Below are 14,470 nucleotides of genomic sequence, written 5' to 3' on the forward strand. Positions count from 1 at the left end.
CCCAAGTAGTTAGCTTAAAAAAAATATACATATGAACAACATGAAATGAACTCTGTATTAATATATGTTGCATTAATGTATTTATATGGGTTCATCTGTATGTGTGGATGCAAATGCACATGTATAAAATAATAAAGCAAAAAGAAGTCATGAATTTTAGAGGAAGTAAACATGGGCATGGGAGTAGTTGGAAGGAAGAAAAGGAAATGAGGAGATAAGGTACATATAGAACTTATATACAAAGTTCTCAACAACAACAGTCTACCTCAATAATCAGCCTAATAGAAATTATTATTAATTGTAAAGTTATAACAAAAATATTTTCGCTAATGTATTTCTTATACTTTTGTTTTATACAACTTCTATTCAATTCATTAAATATATTTGTTTATGAACTTAGAAGAGGATATGGCTCATTACAGAGCAACTCAGTTATTGGTAAGAAAATAATTGAATTTAAATTTCTGATAGAGTATTTTAATCTGTTGTTTAGTACCACTAGCCACATGAAATTGCATTTTGATTATCTGATGGAATCAATAGATTATTACATAGTAGTTAAAACATTTTCCATAACATAAATTTCAGAAAGTTCTTAAGATCTACAGTAACATATGGCTAAACATTTATTTTTAGCCTTGTTAAGTTATATTAAATATTACAGCAAAAAGGGATTTGTGATATTCTGAAGGGAGGGCTTTTATAACTCAGAAAATAAGGAGTGTGGAAGTTTCAAGAAGTCCTTTAACTAATCACATACATTAAGCACTCTCTTATTTACCCTGATATAAGCAATAATTACTATGGAAGACATACTCAGAGAGTTGCTTCTGTGAAGAAATTCCGATAATTTTAGATGCCTGGAGAGGATATACCAGGTAAACATCCTGGAAGAAAGAGTCTAGCTGAACTACCTGGAAGAGTCTCAAACCAACAAAACTACCTAGAAAAGAAAGCCTCCTACACATCAAGTAGCCTAGGAGCCATCATTGGAGCTCCAGATATCTGTCTTTCATGAGACCTCACCTATGCAAGACTGCACCTCTGTTGATGTTTCTATCTTTGAATCATCTCTACTCCTGAGAGTAATCCCTCTACCCATATGGTTATAAGTGGCAACTCAGTGGTTCACCATATTGGAATAAAGTGCCATCTTTACATTGTTTTGCCATTGGTTCCCTATCTGGAATAAGAAGAAATTTTTTTCTCAAGTGTCCCCAGGACCAGTATCACACAGTACAAGTTTATTGCAAAACAGATGCATCACACTAACCTTATATAAATATAGAATGTTTGTTTAAAAATTAAGGTAGTTTGTAAGCCTAGCCTTTAACAGCTGAGGCATCTCTCTGGACAGAAACTGAAGGAGGGATCGTCTGGAGACCATTCCACCTGGGTATTCATCCCATGTGCAGTCACCAAAGATATGGATGTCAGGAAGTGCATGCTGACAGGAGCCTGATATGGCTGTCTCCTTAGAGGTCTCCCAAAGTCTGACATACCCAGAGACAGATGCTCACAGCTAACCATTGATCTGATCAAGGGTTCCCAATGGAGAAGTTAGAGAGAAGACTAAAGAAGCTGAAAGAATTTGTGGCCCCATGAGGAGAGCAACAATACCAACCAACCAGGGCTCCCCAGGGTCTAAACCACCAGCCTAGGAGCACATAGGGAGGGACCCATGACTCCAGCTGTATACTTAGGGGAGGATGGCCTTGTTGGGCATAGGTGGGAAAGGAGATCTTTGGTCCCATGAAGGCTGAACACTGAGTATGTTGGGGGGAATTCGAGGGTGGGGAGTTGGGAGTGGAGGGTAGGTGGGGGCACACCCTCATAGAAGCAGGAGGAGAGGGGATGGGATAAGGGGTTCCTGGGTGGTGGGGGGAAATGGGGTAAGGGGATAAATTTTTAAATGTAAATATAATATCCAATAAAAAAGGAAAAAAAATAAAAATTAAGGTAGGACTCAATAGTCAACAATCATACACATATCATTTTGTATAAATAATAAATTATATATAAAAATACATCTTCTAAAATGCATTTGAACTCACTTCATCTTTACCTCAGCAATGGAGATCCAGGTCATCTGGATCCAATAACTATAACCTGAGGTATGCTAATAAGAAAATGTTAAGATATAATTATAAAAGAAAAACAGTTTCTTTTGAAAATACACAAACATGATAAACATTGTGAGAGTGTACCTATGTATTAATGTAGAGATGATTTAATGGTCTTTTTATGTTTTAAAACACTATAATAGTAAAATAATCACTTCATTATAATAAGCAGTTCAAAACTGATATTTGTTTTTATTATGTAAAAAGATGTCTATCATGATTCAAATAATTTGAAATTTTAATAAGTTTTCACATTTTAATTTGAAAGGAGTTTATAGATAAATAAAGGTAGCAAGGCAAGTGATATCATTCATAATTTTTAACGTGCCTGTATATTTTACTTAAAGTCTCCACCTAGAATTTACATATACATTTAACATAATGCCAATGATTCTGGCTTTGGCATTCATGTCCTGGGTAGACAAATGCTAGAGGTCAGTGGTTAGAGCAGGTGATCTGGTTGAACCCAGATACCTACAGGGGTTGCTGCCAAAGAAAGCCAGTGATTAGAGAAGCTACTCAGCACACTTCTTTCTGTGGAAACAAAGCTAATTTTATTGTGGCTGGCACCATTAGTGGCCAGCAGAACAACTATAAACTTTTTAACTCTTTGGGGCCAGAAAGAAAGAGGAGAAAATAGAGAAAATTCACATGTACACACACACACACACACACACACACACACACACTCACAGAAACACACACACACAGGCACACACTGAATGGATGAAACAAAAGGCAGAGTCCAATAACTTCATATACACACATATACTTTCATTCACACAAACACACATAGAATTGTTAGAGCAAAACTCCAACAAGCAGGTTCTAAGAATTACACACACACACAGAGAGAGAGAGAGAGAGAGAGAGAGAGAGAGAGAGAGAGAGAGACAGACAGACAGACAGACAGACAGACAGACAGACGCAGGCACACACTGAATGGATGAAACAAAAGGCAGAGTCCAATAGCTTCATATACATACATATACTTTCATTCACACAAACACACATAGAATGGCTAGAGCAAAACTCCAATAAGCAGGTTCTAAGAATTACACACACAGAGACAGAGAGAGAGAGAGAGAGAGAGAGAGAGAGAGAGAGAGAGAGAGAGAGAGAGAGAGAGAGAGAAACATACACAGGCACACACTGAATGGATGAAACAAAAGGCAGAGTCCAATAACTTCATATACACACATATACTTTCATTCACACATACACACATAGAATGGTTAGAGCAAAACTCCAACAAGCAGGTTCTAAGAATTGCGTACACACACACACACACACACACACACACACACACACACACAATTGGTGGATGAAAGAAACAATGTTCCAGTCCCCATTCACACAAACTTTATAAGTACATATATAGTTGATGGACAGGAGAAAAATGTTCCAGTCACATCATAACACATTATGCTTTATTGTTTTTTTCTATAGCTTATGTTTCCCAGCAAAATCTTTCAAGCAGAAAGAGTCAGACGCAGATACTTTCACTCATCCAGTGGACAGAAGATGGGAACCCCTGTGCTTGAATTAGGGAAAGGCTGGAGGAAGCTGAGGAGGAGGCTTACTCAATAGGAAGACCAGGAGTCTCAAGTAACCCCGACCCCAGAAATCTCTCAGACACTGAGCCACCAACCAGGCAGCATACATAAGCTGTTATGATTTCCAGACACATATACAGCAGAGGATTGCCTGGTCTAGCCTCCGTGAGAGAAGATGCACCTAACACTTGAGAGACTTGAGGCTCCAAGAAGTAGGAAGGCCTGGTGAGGTAGGGGCTGGGAGCATCCTCTTGGAGATGAGGAGGGGTGAGGAGAAATAAGATAAGGACTATAGGAGAGCAGACCAGGAGGAGAATAACAACTAGACTATATAAAATAGATTAATGATAATTAGAAGAAAAAATAAATTACAAATCTAAACTTTTATATAAAAAACAATCGTATCTATCGTAAATCCTCAATATACTTGAGGATTTAACATGTTAGCCAGTATTTCCATTGTTCTTGTTCTCTGACCATTCAAGGGTCTCACCTTAACCAATAAGAGCATGGCTTTTTTAAGCTTCACATTTTTCCCTAAGATTGAGTCAGTAGTAAAAGCATCTCACCTTTCCTCACTAACAACTTTATTTTTCCATATGTTTTCTAAGGATGGTAGTCATTACTCACAATCTACACATCTAAGTTCTTCTCTAAGGTGGTAATAGAATCACTAATTTGCTCCAGCAGCCATGCCTAAAAGAGATCAAGCATTAGTACCATGAGTGACAGCAATGCTGTCCAGTGAGGGAATGGAGCTCATTTAAAGTTTTTTATGATTCTTAAATTAAGGATAATTGTTTCTGTCTGAAAGAACTGCAGGGGTGAAAATGGAGAGAAGCCCGAGGAAAAGAAGGTCTAGCTACAGGCCCAAAGTGAGTTCTAGCTCAAGGGGAGGTCCCAAGGCCTGACACTATTACTAAGGCTATGGAGTGCTCACAAAAGGGACCCAACAAGCAGCTGAGTCAGATGCAGATATTTGCACCCAACCAATGGACAAAAGCTGCTGACGCCTGTGGTTGAATTAGAATAAAGCTGGAAGAAGCCTAAGAGGCAGACAACTGTGTAGGAGGACCAGCAGTCTCAATTAACCTGGACCCCTGAGACACTGGGCCACCAACCAGGCAGCATACACCAGCTGATATGAAGTCCCAAAATATACACAATAGAGGACTGATGGGTATGGACTCAGTCAGAAAAGATGCACCTAACCCTCAAGAGACTGGACGCCCCAGAAAGTTTAGAGGACTGGTGAGGTGAGGGTGGGTGGTGGGGACATCCTCGTGGAGACAGGGGGATGGGGAGGAGGTACGAGATGTGGAGTTTGTAGGATAGTGGATCAGGAGGGGAATACAATCTGGAGTGTAAAAAAATAATAATATAAGATTTAAAAATGAAGGATGTTAGGGCAACAAGCAAAGCAGAACTCTACAACAACATAATGTCTTCAGGACACATAGTCCTTGGAGCCATGGCACACCTAGGCCCTCCCATGTGGCTGTGGTAACCCTTGGACTCCAATCCGTGAGTTCTAAAGCCATTTGAAGTTCCTCCTGCATTGCTCTCAGCAGAATAAAATAAGCTTGAAATACAGTGATTATAATTATGGAGCATGATTTGGGTACATTTTTCCAGTACTATTTATACAAAGAAGCATACCCAGAATAAAGTTACAAGTCAGAAAAGATTTTAAATACCACAATTTTTCAAAATTCTTGAATGTGTTCTAAGCCTTGGGAATCATTCTAAGTGGATATTTCAACATTTGCTTTGTCTTCATTGTGATGCCTCATTTATCACGGCAATGCTTCAAGAATGGAAAGAAATTCTGAGATTTCAGCACAAAGGATTAACAAAAGGAACCCTCTCAAGACATTTTTCCTAAGCAATCAAAAGTGCTTAAAATATATTGAACAAAAATTGCTATAAAGGCAAATACAGGGCATGTAATAGGCAAACACTCATTAATAAGTAATATCAGTTACAGAGAGAGAAAAAAATTGTTTATTTTGATGTTTATACTGAGTATTAACACATATCTTTTGGGGCAGTTATTATAGGATAAATCTTCGATTACTTTGTCTTGAGAACTCTGATTACATATTTCTAACTTGAAATAACATTCCTGTAAATCTGCAAAGCTTTTATCACTGAACTACCCCAGTGTATCATACATTATTAAACTGTAGCAATTTTCACGAAGAAAACTTTCAGATATTTCTTCTTAGGCTAGAAATGCCGAAAAGGTTAAGGCAAAATTTTGAATACTTGAGAAAAAACAACTGTCATTGTGTCATTATAAAATTATAGAGGATTAATAAAACATTGACAAGTATCATAAAATCACTTAAATATCCACGAATGTATCGATAAAAGAAAATTTCAACGTATATAACTGAAAATTATATACATAATTTACAAAATTACCTTTAAACTATATTATTGTATGTGGCTGTATATGTACATAAGGACACATGAAACCTTCATAATCATATTTGTCTACATTTATTAGTGCAAGAATATCTAAAATATCAAATTTTGTAAAAAATTTGGTATTTTCAATGCTAATATATTATGAGACATATATGTGTGTGTATGTGTGTGTGTGAGAAAATTATTGATTGAATCACTTAGAATTGTACTTTGACTATTTAGAATACCACTTACAATTAGGAAAGTAATATGTACTGTTTTCATAAAGTACAGTGATGTAGCTTTTTTTTTTGACAAATATGGTGGAGATAGCGCAAAGAATGAAAACCAAATTACAATATGTGAAATACTTATTCTATGTGTTGGTCTTCATCAAAAATGAGAGACATATATTAGTCAAAGTGGAGTCCAAATCTCTGTATCAATATTAACATTATTCTTAGATAACAAGTTATGAAACCAAATAATTATTCATCATTAGAAAAATTTATGAAGAAACTATAACATATACACACATATACACCATAAAACTTTATATACACACATACATATGTATACACATACATATATTTATATACTCATTTATAAATAATTCTCAGAATCATTAATAGAAAAAAGAAATATTGCCTTTAGTCCCTATATGTAAAGGACCGAAAAGCACTATTCTAAGTAGAACCTGATAGTTTCTAAAATAAGCATAGTGTCTTTTTCACTGACATTTAAAACATATAACTGAAAAGTGTGCAGAGTACGATAGTGTTTACCAAAGGTTACAGAATTCAGTGTAGAGAACAGTATGAAAATGACCAAAAGAGACAGTTTCACTTTAGGAAGTGAGATAGTCATATCATTGAGATATGTTGCTTTTTATATGACAGAGGCTGGGACTAGCACCCCATCCCTAGAGAAGGGCTATGAGAATAAATACTAACTATGGCTATTTTTCTCCTAGTAGCTGCTTATTCAGGACTGTCTGTTGGAAAATTTAAATATATGCTGCAGCAAGAAATGTTAAAATTCATAATGTTTCTATGTCTGGTAAGGTAATATCAGGAGATTATGTTTCCTTTTCTTTGTTACACAACTTCATGCACCACCTTGGTCTTCCTGTGAGTCTTGAACAACTGGAACTGGGGTTATCTCAAAAGCTGTTGTCTGTACATGGGATATTTTCTTCTAGCTTGGCTGTCTTGTCTGGCCTCAATGGGAGAAGAATCGCCTAGCCTTCCAGAGATTTGAAGTTCCAGGGCAGGGGGAATATCTGGGTGTGAGACACCTGCTCAGAGGAGAATGGGAGGGGGTGGGAGAAAAATTGTGGGAGGGCGTGACCTGGAGGGGGCAGTGAGCAGGTTGTAAATTAAATAAGTAAACAGTAAATAAATAAAAAGAAATAAAAACAACAACAAAAAAGACAACAAACTGCTTTTCCTGGGTTTTCATTAACCCAGCACTTAAATTCTCTGAAATGCTTGGCCTGTAGGAACATCCATTATCATCTATAGCTTTAAACCAATCATCTCTATTTTTTTAACTTACATAGCATTGTAAATATATGTCATATTATGTACAAGTAGATGAGCTATGGTTGCATGCATATTATCTGCTCAAGTGTTACAACTCACATTTTAGCATGGAAGCAGCAGTTGACTCATTAGGCACAAACCATAGTTAAGTAACTACAGTACTCAAGCCCCCTGAGGTACTGTCAGTTTCCTTCTGTAAGGAACCCATGCCATAGCTGTCAGCCTAAACCCATGTGCATATGGTCAACATTATTTGAGATAGTATTAATAAGTTTTGTACTCATGGAAAAAATCCTCAAAATAGAATGTATAGTCATTATATAGTAATATAAAGAAATTATATAGTAAAGGTTATTATACTTTTTAAAAACTCAGTAAGTGAATAATTATAAAGCATAATTGTGGTGATGAATCTTTAGGACAACCTAAATTAATTATCTTATATAATATTTGTCATATTTAATATTTTAAAAATTAAAAATTTTAATAGTTATCCAAGCAAATATATAAATGATTTGATAGAGCATGTGGCGGTCTTGAGTATAAAGAACAATATTTAGTCAGTCTGATATAATTGGTGCCCTACTATTTTGACTTTTGTTTACCTTTTTTATGCTTTCTAAATTTCAATAGAAACTTATACAGATGCAATTAATAAAGTAAATGTACCATTATGGGTAAATACTTCTTGAAGTTATAAGTACCAGGTCTACTATGATAATCATCTGAAGAAAACCAATTCAGGTGCTTGACATATTTGATATAGTATGTAAGTGTACCAAGATTTCCAATGCATTACTTAGATAAGTGATCCACTAAGTTATAACACCATATAAAATACTTATTGCAATGTCTAGATTCAGCAGTAAGTAAGAATGATATAAGGATATGACTTTCAGTATTCTAGTTCATGTTACTAATTCTGATAGAAAAATATCTCTAGGTTATATTTGAACATCAAGAGATGTTGGACGGAGATGAGTCTTTGACAAGCAACATGTTAGTGATAACTCATTAAACTCTGTGAGAAACCAGTTCATTTAGAAACTTTTGGGCTATCCATGCTTATTATATCTTCTGTTAAATCAGGTATCGAAGCTGTATTACTGTGAGAATTGAGGCAACATAGATTAAAAACGAATACTAAAGATTCAAATAAAATTAAAATTTGGATCAAAATAATTCTTTTATTTATTTATTTTTGAAATAATTCTTTTAACATGTGCTGAAAATTCTTTAATTCACAAATTCATACTTATCAGGGATGTGTATGTCTAAAACAAAATTAGTACTATGTATAGCATATATTTTTCTCCTGTTTTGGAGCCAAGTATTTCCTCAAAATTACTATGAATGGAAGGATTTATTTCTGTTTACATTTTGAGGAGGTATTGTCTATAAGTGGAATGGCAGGGCAATATTTATGGCATTTGATCCATAGTGAATAAACAGTAAGAGATGATGCAGCTACTCATCTGGATTCTCTTTGTCTTTTCATTATTTCCCCATTCTTATTCTGCTCAGATTGCCAAATTATGTGATGCTGTCATTCTTAACTATTTGCAGTTGAATCTTCAAAGAAACAACCCTTTGAAGACTGTTAAGTGGCTCATTGAGAAGCCTCTGGCTGCCTATGACCTTAGTTTGAGCCCTGCGAAAGGGACAATTGACTCTCACAATATGTCATCTGAGATCTGTGTGTTTCATAGTGTGTGGGAACACATGTTCATCCCTTCACTGGCTGGTTTTGTGGGTCAACTTGACACAAGCTGAAGTTATCACAGAGAAAGGAACCTCCCTTGAGAAAATGCCTCCTTAAGATCCAGCTGTAAGGCATTTTGCCAATTAGTGATCAAGGGAGGGCCTAGCACATTGTGGGTGGCTCCATCCCTGAGCTAGTAGTCTTGGGTTCAATAGGAAAGCAAGCTGAGCAAACCAGGTGAAGCAAGCCAGTAAGCAGTATTCCTCTATAGCTTCTGCATTCAATCCTGCCTCCAAGTTCCTACTTCTATGAGTTCCTGTAAACAATTCCTTTGGTAATGAAGAGCAATGTGGAAATGTCAGCTGAATAAACCCTTTCCTCCTCAGCTTGTTTCTTGGTCATGATGTTTTGTGTAGAAATAAAAACCCTGACTAAGACAGTATCCCCCCACATATGATATTTATAATAATGAACAACCATAAATATGTCCTTGGTAATTCCAAGTCCAATAAAGTTAATAACAAACCATCATCATATATGGCTAATATGTTGGCCTGTCTTCTGAGTCTATGAGTGCATCACAAGGTGTAGGCACATATACCCACATTACTCCCCCCATATATGTAATTCATAATAATACATAACCAAAAGTTATTGGTTAGTAAACCCAAATCCAATGAAATTAATAAAAATTAAACATCATATGTGACATTTATACCATATAATTATATGGTTTAAGACCATATAATAAATATTATATAGTGTTAACAACATTATTATGTTGGATTTCAGTTATTCACAAGGTTCTTGGAGTATATTTAATTTTCTATTTATAAATGATTCAGCAAAAGAAAACAATTCACATTTATTTAATCATTTATTTTGATGTTTAATGAATAAAAAACTTATCTATAAATACTCTGTTTTTTTCAAAAATATTTTAGATATAATATTTTTCATTTTTTGAAAATATGGACAATAGAACTTTTATTTAAAAAAGTAAATTTATGTCAGAACTTTTCCAAAATAATCTCATATAAATTTGTTGAAAATTTATTTTCAACAGGTAGAAGAGTCTCATATACAATTGTTGAAAATTTATTTTGAACAGATAAAATAGTTTGTTCATACATGTGTAATAAGTAATGTTATTTGGAAGAAAAAAATACTTCAGTAGGCACTATAAAGACTAATTAAAATGATCAGTTGTCAATTTGAATATACACCTATCTTAGTTATATGGATTCATTGTAGGGTATATGTAATTAGATTTCTTATTTTGTTCAGAAATTTAAAAATTTTTAGGATATGTAATGGTTCAGGTGAAATCTCACAGAAGAATGAAAGCATTTTGGTAATTGATATCAGATTCATGTCACCCAAATGATTCAGAAACAAATGTGTTCAAGGAGCAATCAAGGAAACAAAACATTTCATTGTCATTGTGACAGATAAACATGAGGAATCTGAATGAACAATCAAGAGTGTAAGATGTTCTTTATCTTTAACTAAGTTAACAATGAATACAAAAGGATCAACATGGCCTTTTAAAATGGTTTTAGTTGTTGTACAATTGAGAATAACATACCTTTCTTAATAATTACTGAAGTAACTAGGAGGATGCATTTTCATGGTTGGAGACATTGTTTATGGATTGGTTGTATTCAGATTGAGAAGTCAAAATTTCTCTCTGAACAATTAAGCTTACTTTAAACAAATAGTACAAAATCATTATAGCTTCCTATGTCAAAGGTTAAGGAGTCAGTAGTGTAACTTATCTTAAGCATACTTTCCAGAGTTTTGTTCCTCTTATCGAGTTCCCATAAAATGAAAGAGCATTAACCATGTTGGTAATTCTCTAGTGGTGGAAAACTGGCAAGGGCCCTGTTATCTCTTGATGCTTTGGTTCTACAGGAATCTTAAGCTATTTTCACTTATTTTCTATCATGCAGGTCATAGAGTCAGTGGTGACATTAATAGGCTAATAAAGTTAGCACAGGGAAGCAATTCCAAACAAAGACCAACAGAAATACAGTTTCCCACATGTAGAGAGAAGCTGAGGCTTCATTATTCAGCTTATGGAGAACCAGCTAGCAATGTTAAGCAGAATGTGTTCAGAGGTCATATATAACTATAAAAGCATCAGAAACTAAGCCAGTAGTATGCAAAAGCTATTACCTCTTACTCAACAACCCATAACAAAATAACACTGTGCTTTCTAAAAGCAAGTCTTAACCTTAAATAACTTAGTCGAAATTGGTCCTGATGTTGTTATTTTGAAAGTTATGATTCTTTTGAGTTTACAGAATACATTAGCACCCACAGAGATAAACTAAGAGAGTTTACCAGAAGAACCTAGAAAAACTACTTAGGGAGCAATAACTTTGTCCACAGAAAACAGTATAATTTTAAATATAATGAAATGTCAGGTAGATGACTGGAGTAAGAAAAATGCATAGTATAGTTTGTATTTTAAGTCTGAGCACCAAATAAAATTGTGTGAAGTGGACAAATTTAAATTATGTTTCTCTAAACATGACTGTAACTGAAAAAAATGCAAAATTAAAACAGTATGGATCAAATATTAAGGAAACTTAAAAATTATAAGGCTATAGTAGAATATTGAAAAAGAAAGGGTGGCAAGGAAACAAGGTGGAACTCACTGTAAAGGTTAAAATTACATGATTTAGAATTCTGAAGTTTGTATTACCTAAAAATGGAAAATACTAGAGCATGAGAATAGTCACAGATCCCACTCTTGACCTTGTGTGACACTCAGAATTGAGGTGCACTGAACACATCTATCATGAAGTATACTGAGGTCATAAGACTGGCTCTCATTCTAAATATACCTCATCCTATATAAGGAAATAGTCTACATTCTAACACTATCCAAAGTTCAAAACTTTACCCCAAACAGACTTTGTAGATAGGAGATACTTAGTCACAGATAGTTTTGATAACAATGTAAGCTATAATACATTTGGTAGTGATATTGCTATATCAAAATTTTTGTTTAATTCACAATTATGTATTTTTCCTGAATAAAATTATGCAGACTTATAATATCTGAGATGATGGTAATGATATACAATGGAACAGAATCCCAACATTTATAAAAATACCTTATAATCAGAACAAAGAAATTTATCAAATTGGTACTGTCTTACGTAGCAAATATTAGTATTTAAACTAGTGCAAACAATAGAATTTTAAGTATTTTATGATAATTTTTTTAGAAAATGTGATGGATATTTTAAAGTGAAATATTTTATGAGAACACATAAACACTTACAAATACAAAAAGGCATTCCAAAGAGAAAACAGAGTAAGATACCATAAAATTATCAACATCTAATTAATAGAGTTGAAATGATATTGTTCATTTAGATTGTAGACCAAGACAATAAATAATATACATCTTATATCACAGTGTGGAAAGAATAGTATAAGTACTTTCCCTAAAATGTTAAACAGTAGTTTCACTACTGTTAATTTATACTGTTAATTAATGCTTTTTCTTTAAACAAGGATAAGCAAGGAGTGATATTATACTGTCTGATAATTTAGTCTTAAAAGTATTCAATATTTCTTTGTTCCAGAAATTATCTTCAATATGAAGACATTAACTAAGAAGCTTTCACAATGCATATGCTAATGGTTCTAATGGCAATAAAAAATTTAAATATTTATAATAGAATATTCCTCAACTGAGGGCTGTGCTTACCCAATAGAGGAGTTGGAGAAAGGACTGAAAGAGCTGAAGGGGATTGCAATTCCATAGGAAGAACAACAATATCAACTAACCAGACACCCCAGAGTTCCCAGGGACTCAACCACCAACCAGAGAGTACACATAAAAAGACCCGTAACTCTAGACACATAGGTACCAAAGGACTACCTTATCTGGCATCAATGGGAGGGGAGCCCCTTAGTCCTGTGGAAGCTGGATGCCCAAGCTTAGGGGAACAATGCTAGGGCACTTAGTTGGGAGTGGGTAGGTGGGTGGGGAAGCACCCTCACAGAATCAGGGGAGACAGGGGTTAGGATAGGGGGTTTAACTGGAAAGGTAGATAACATTTGAAATGCAAATAAATAAATTAACCAATAAAATAAAGAAGTAAAATAAAATAGATCATTATTTTAAATATCTATTTTTCATTAGAATATGTGATAACTTCTATAATTCATCATTATCATAGAGATGCTTGTGATTCTTGAAATATTGAATTATGAAAACTGACTGATATTTGAGAATATCAGTCTCAAATAGAAAGACTAAGAGAGAGCTTATTATAATGAGTATGTATATATATATATATATTACTCTAAAACTGACTACTTCAAAACTTGTATCTTATCCAAACATTGACTATTTCAAAGTAAGTTCACTTTTCAGATAATTGATATAAGACAATTATTCTGGTCACTTCTTCAGTAAAAATAAGGAAAAAATGTTCAGATATAAAAACACTCTCAACAGAACAAAAAGTAATTTCAACCTCAAGAGAATTCAAGCAAATATTCTGCCAGTTCTTGCTAAATTTTTTTCTCTAACTTTGTTATTTCTTTTCAATTTATTATTCTCTGTCCATTTCAGAGTCCAGATAACATATATATATATATATATATATATATATATATATATATATATATATATATATATGTGTGTGTGTGTGTGTGTGTGTATGTGTGTGTATAATATATATAATATAAAATATATGTGTATATAATATATAAAATATAAAATAATATAATATACAATATATAATATATATTAATATATAATAATATATATTAATTTTCAAACACAGCTAGGGACCCAAACATATAGAGTTCTTTTTTGCTCTTACTATAATTGCTACATTATTTTTATCAAAAATTATGTAATTATGTAACAAAGTTAATAATCCCTGTGTAAATGTTCTTATTTGGAAAATACTTGTGGGTTTCAGTGTTAATCTGATCTGTTGTTGCTCCTAGGAGGATTTAACATATATTATTCTATCATATTACTAATAAAAGTTCTACTTATGATAATCAGGCCAAACAGAATGTTACCTTTTTTTTTACATTTCTTATTTCCATGGATGTAGGGATGTCAAGTAAATTTTGATTCAATTTTCCAAACAG

Source organism: Arvicanthis niloticus, chromosome 3 (genome assembly GCF_011762505.2).
Source record: "Arvicanthis niloticus isolate mArvNil1 chromosome 3, mArvNil1.pat.X, whole genome shotgun sequence".
NCBI lineage: Eukaryota > Metazoa > Chordata > Mammalia > Rodentia > Muridae > Arvicanthis > Arvicanthis niloticus.